The sequence below is a fragment of the Chenopodium album genome, chromosome 10 (assembly GCF_948465745.1).
Source record: "Chenopodium album chromosome 10, dcCheAlbu1.1, whole genome shotgun sequence".
NCBI classification, from domain to species: domain Eukaryota; kingdom Viridiplantae; phylum Streptophyta; class Magnoliopsida; order Caryophyllales; family Amaranthaceae; genus Chenopodium; species Chenopodium album.
The window spans coordinates 6,107,082-6,113,927 of record NC_137843.1 but is presented as its reverse complement, the minus strand read 5'-3'; positions in this window follow the sequence as shown (position 1 = coordinate 6,113,927).

Here is a 6,846-nt window from a genome sequence, read left to right as displayed (position 1 = left end):
AGTGTTTAACCTATATGGTGGTAAGTGTGACATATAACACTGTGTGCATATGATTTTTCTAAGCTTAATATGTGAAATTATATCCTTTTCGATAATGACAAAAGGGGAAAGAATATATACGATGCTTATGGTCAAATATAGTGAAGTTTAAGTCCTAATGAATATGGTGCATGCTTATGATATTATTAATATATTATCTATATAAGCAATTCCTTTCTATATTTACCTAACTTTGTTCAATAGCTCTTACATTGCAAGCTTAAGAGGGAATATATGTACATCTATTGCTCTATTGCTTAATTTGCAATAAGCATCATTTGTTTGTCATCATCAAAAAGGAGGAAATTGTTGAGATAATATGATTTTGATGATCATAAACAAATGATGCTTATTAACTGACTTGTGTGTTGATGTGCATATTAAACAAGTCGTGGAGATTGATCCTTGTATATCATGAAGATGGTTAGAGCAACAATCAGTGAAGTTCCCATGAGGATACTTCTAAAGAGAAGTTCCTAATAAATATGGAACAAGTATTTAAAGTTATATTATTACTATATTTCCTCGCCCTTACCTTCCTCACCGGTCTCCTCAAGCTTTTTCAACTGTTGTTCTTTCTTGTATTTTTCTATTGCTTCCTCCAATATCTCAAATATATGAACAACATAAACATAACTTGCAGAATCAAAACCATTATATCTGTCATGTTTCCCGTCATAATTCAGGTTAATTTCCTTGATTATTTCATCAGGTGCAATGTGTTTTCCTGTCCACTTTGCTCCAACTCTTCGAGGCATGTCCGTGCAAGACTTAGCATCATGGGTACTAGCGCCACAACTACAGAAAACACGATAAACTTTAATAACATGTTCAACGTTAGAGACACCAAAGAAGGTAATTACACGAGAAAAAGCTTTTCTAAGAAATAGAGAAGATATATACTTCCAAGAAATAGGTAGATACTATATAGCTAGGAGTAATGAATTTTAAGGATAAAGTAATTTTCTCAAGAATTTGTAAGTGTACTCATCCATATTTTGAAAGCATAATTTTCTCACGAAATTTTAACAAACTCTATCTGGACTATTTGAGATGGTTATCAAAAAGACTTAAACTATGAGAAAATTAAGTAGTTCACAAAAATTGTATAAACATTGAATAATCCATTCAATCCCACTTAATCATCCTCATTAATTAATGCCAAGTTTCAAACAAACTTTTAGAGTAATTTTTAACATATATATATTTTTTTTATTAGATCAATAATGAATTTTGAAACACGCTAAAATAGATGAATTTCCTAGGGTTCAATGACAAATAATTAGCAAAAAAACATAGGGCAAATAAGAGCACACTGTCACGTGCTGACTGATCCCTTAGTCTTTTGCACGCGCGCCCACTAACTTCCTTCCCCAAGGTTGCTAGTCAAGGCTTACCCCGAGTATTGCTTATAGCAAGTAAGGCAACGAAAGCTAAAGTAAGTGAGTAAGTAAGCACAAGAGAGAGAATAAGTTTAAGAGAACTTGTATTACTTGAGAGAGAGTTTTTTTACAAATGCTTGGATGGATTGCAAAATGAGGGGAAGGTCCCTATTTATAGGCCTCCCAAGTAACTAGAATGTTCTACTCTAGATCCTTCTAACCTCCTCAAATGGAGGGTCCTAGAAGCTAACTTTTCTAGGAAGTTGTCGATCTCTCGTGCATCCCTCTTCCCATGGAATTTTTGTGGCTTGGGGACCTCCATCTTAGGCCCCGCGTTAATGGTAACTTCCCCGGTTACCGCTGCCTTGCGGCAAAGAGCGAGCTCCTCCTTGAGGACCTCGTTTTTCGTCTTCAAAGCTAGGAGTTCCCCCGAGAACTCCTCACGTAATTTGGCTAACTCGCTCATCATTTTCTCCATGGCTTGATTAGCGAGTGTGTGAGCCTCTGTTGTACGCTCCAAGCCCAACTCCTCAAGTCGGTTGTCTAAGTCAACCACTTGATCTTTGAGCGATGACACGTCAAGCTCTACCTTGCCGATGGCATCAGACAAGCCCCCCATGGCCAGTTCGATCTTGGTTGTCTTCTCGTCCCCTTTGTGCCCTCGCTTCTCAAGCTTTTGGAGGGCCTGAGGCATAACCTCAGTCTCCCCACCTTCGAGCACTTGTGATGCGCTAGCCTCCTTGTTCTTGCCCATCGTCCTAGCACTTACTTCTCTTTCGTAGGTTACAATGCTAGCTAAGCAAACAGAACGTCGCCCCACACGACCGTTGCTGCTCTGATACCACGTTGTCACGTGCTGACTGATCCCTTAGTCTTTTGCACGCGCGCCCACTAACTTCCTTCCCCAAGGTTGCTAGTCAAGACTTACCCCGAGTATTGCTTATAGCAAGTAAGGCAACGAAAGCTAAAGTAAGTGAGTAAGTAAGCACAAGAGAGAGAATAAGTTTAAGAGAACTTGTATTGCTTGAGAGAGAGGTTTTTTACAAATGCTTGGATGGATTGCAAAATGAGGGGAAGGTCCCTATTTATAGGCCTCCCAAGTAACTAGAATGTTCTACTCTAGATTCTTCTAACCTCCTCAAATGGAGGGTCCTAGAAGCTAACTTTTCTAGAGCCTTCTATACATTTCTGATTTCCTACTTATATGTACATCTTTCTGGAGTATTTCACACTACTCTAGAGATTACAAGTATGTACAAGAGCAACCTAGAAACTTCTAGAAGCTTCCGGACGCATCCCGAGTCTCCTAGCATATTTTGGAAGGTTTCGGACTTCTCCTTAAAAATCTGGCTGCACCATTGTGTTCCTTGGGTCCAAAAACGGTGGACCACCAAGTTTGGGCTCATTTGGATTCCATTTGGTCTCCCAAATGACCCATTATTGTGTTACTGTCAATGCGGTGTTCACTAGTATTCCAGCAGGGGTGCTAAATAAAGCTCTATAGGGGGAAGGTGCTCACTAGCACCCATGGGCATCTCCCTTGGCCCAAGTTGTTGCCTACTGCACGTACGACCGCATTGACGCTATCAAGGGTGTGGGACATGAGTCGTGACAACACGCTCGCATGCACATGCACACACAAATAGTAATTAACTCCTTAGAGTCCACGTGAGTGGACTAACAAGATAATCAAGAAAATCAAGAAAGCTTTTTTCAGTTTCTAACCGACTAAACTGCCTAGTTGACAAGATATTTACCTCCAAAAAACCGTTATAGATATTTACTAACCCAAATACCAAGAAAATCAAGAAACCTTATTTCAGTTTCTTGATAACCGACTAAACTGCCACAACTACAAGTTTTTTACCTCCAAAAACCATTGTAGATATCTCCAGAATTAGCCAATCATTTTGTTTTACAAAATTACATTCAACAATATCCCTTATATAAATCCTTTTTAGAATTCTTTTATAACATTCATTCTCCTTTTGATCCAAAAATTCTTTGTTACTTCAAGAACACTATAAAACACAAAATTACTTTGTTTTTGCACAAAAATCATAACACAGCTTCTTCCACTAATTTCAATATGATCAGACAAGTTTGCAAGAATCTTTTCCCAAGAAACCCTATCAATGGTGTGGCAACGACTTCCCTTTACAAACGTTTATCATCCTATACCACCCCTAACCACACTACATTTCTCAAATTTAACCTAAGCTCTGCCTTGGAGAATCGAGAAGGAAGATATAGATCGTATGTTCAAAACATGAGATGTGTACTCCAAGGTCAAGAAATAATCAATGGGATTCCTTCATTAACAACTCAAAATCAGGGTGAGCTTGGTTACGCATTGCTTGAAACGGCAAATGATAAGCTACAAAATGAGATTAAAATATACTACTTCCTCCGTTCTTTTTTTATTGCACCATAAGGGATTTCACGCTTGTCAATGCATTACTTTAGCTATCAATATCTTCAATTATACTTTTGTAAAAATTATAAAAAATTGATATTTGAAAAGTAGAGTTCGATACGAATCTAACTAGATCCCACATGACTATATTTTTCCTAATGTATAAATCACAAATGATGGTCAAAGAAGATTAAGTGAATAGTGTAAAAGTCCTAATGGTTTTGGGTGATGAGTGGCGTGACTTCCATACAATTCAACACGATTTTTCGAGTCCAATTGCAATCGGACCTAACGCATTGAACGTCACATTGAAGGAATTACATTTTTGGATGTTAAAGTATGGACAGAAAGGGTCTAAATGTTTTCCTACTAAGCATTTCACTACCTTCCTAGTTCATACTATCGAGGCTTGTCGATTTAAAGTAGTAGAAGACTTGATTGCATTGGCAATGAAAGAGAATTGTGATGAAGTTTTACATCCAAAATATCAAACCCTTATTCAAAATTGGGGCAAATTGTCGGATTTAATTCGAAAATTTAACAAAAAGGAACTAACTGTAGAAAAGTTTAATGATGTGAAAGTGGTTAAAAAAGTGGGATTGAAATATTGTGAAGTTGAATAATAAGTGCTCACAAGGGAGTATTAGAATAATAGTGGATTATATTACAAGGAGGAAGTTTAGGTATAAAGGAACTAATAAGGTGGAAAGACTTTGTAGTAGAAGGCTTATAGTGAATATGGCTTTTATCTTGTGTTGATTATGTAAATGATGGCCATAGCATCATATTTATAGGAATGTATATATCGGTGATCAAATCCAAGGAAATTCAACGGAATTTTCTACAAAATTCCACCGACATAGTGGAAATCTCTAGATTAGTCCTTTGACTTCTAGTATTAGGTGGTAGCTAGATTATTTGCTAGAATTTTCTAGCAAATTTTGCATAATACTCCTTAATGGGCTTGTAAGAATTTTGGCCAACTTTAACAATTCCTTCGTTAACAACTCGAAATAAGGGTGAGCATGCTTACGTATTGCTTGAAACGGCAAATCATAAGCTAGAAGAAGAAATGTTTCAAGGAAAAAAAAAAGCTAGAAGAAGAGATAAAAATGTACTTTAAATTTAAGAAGGAGAGTGGTTATGTAGTTGCCGGATTGGTATTGGGTAATGAGTGGCGTGACTTCCCTACAATTCAACATGATTTTTCAAGTCTAATTGCAATCGAACCTTATGCATTGGACGTCGCATTGAAGGCATTACATTTTTGGATGTTAAATCATGGAAAGAAAAGGTCTAAAGGATTTCCATGTAAGCAATTCACTACCTTACTCGTCCATATTATCGAGGCTTGTCGATTTAAAGTACTAGAAGAAGTGATTGCATCCGCAATGAAAGAGAATTGTGATGAAGTTTTACATCCGAAATATCAAACCCTTATTCACAGTTGGGGCAAATTGTCGGATTTAATTCGACAAGTTAACAAAAAGGAACTAACTGTAGAAAATTTTAATGATGAGAAAGTGGTTAAAGAAGTGGGATTGAAATATTGTGAAGTTGAATCTGTGCTAGGCCTTTTAAAGGCGGGAACTTAGGTATATATGTTTTAGTTCAGCTATTTTGCACTACTGCGTGCTATTGTAGTTTATTTCCCGTGTACATTACTACGTGTATGAAATAATGAGTATTTTGGTTATTTGGTACTCCGTAATAAATATATAGTATATCTTCGCTTCTTTTCTTTATTATCGTATTAATTACAAGCAAATCCATTCTTTCAAGAAAAGAAAGCATTCACCTACATATCAATCACAACTATTGTCAAGGATAAGGGAATATCTCTTTTGTTCCCGTTCGAGCCTTGGCAAAGCCATTTTGTTCCCATTTTATGTTTGGTCTTTGTTTTTTAAAAATTCTTGTTTCAATATGGAAGAAAAAAAAACAAGAAGAGAGAAAACAGGAGTTTTTCTTCACAAGTGATAATCTTTCTTTTTTGACGGGCATAACGGATAATCTTAAATTCTTAATGCGCTAATGAAAAGCAACACAACTTGAATAACCATAATCACTAGTTCACTCTAAGTCTATAACAATTGCATAGGCGAATCTATTAAGGTTGTCTAGCACGTGCCTCGTCATTTTAGAAGGAAAAAAAATGTATTACGTTTAAATTAATTTTAGAAAAGACTAAAATAAGTTATCAATTGAATTCGAATATTTAAATGGCTTAGCAACTACTCCGTGTAAGAGTATCAACTAAGATCAAGACCTTTTTTTTGTAATGTTAATACGAGTAAAATTCAACCTTTGCTTCGTTTAATCTATATTTTATCTATTATAAGGTGTTTCTGAAAAATGTTTATGTGCCATTTATGCCCCTTCTTACACTAGCATTGCCGCATAAAGGTTTGAATATCAAATCACATGGAATGAAATCCTAACTTTTGAGTTATGACTGCTTTAGCTAGAAGTAATACAGATACAACAATTTATCATTGTCATTATGTAATTACTAACAAAAAAAAACGTCTCTTAAACCTTAAAATAATTAAAAATTAAAAATTATTCAAAGTAGCACTAGCAAAGCTCGAATCACACACTAGAAAGCGCCTAACTAATTTAATTTAACAGTTCTAGATCCGCCTTTTAGCTACGACCACACTCAAATCTAGCTATTAATTCACTATGAAATGGTTTAGAGATTGATAAAAAACCTCTAGGCTCTAGGTAAAAATTCTCATTCCCTAAAAAAAAGAAAAGCTATTGCGTGCGGATGTTCGCATACAAATTTCCGTGCGACTAGGCTTGGCTGATATGTTTTACATGTTGGCTGATATGTTTCATGTGTTGGTTGATAGGTTTCTTTTGTTGGCTGATAGGTTCCTTTTGTTGGATGATACTTTTTTTTTTATTATTAATGTATGATATGTCCATAATATGTATTAACTTATATCAAACATTTATTGGCTGACATATTGATTTGTTTGGCTTATAAGTATCATTAGTGAC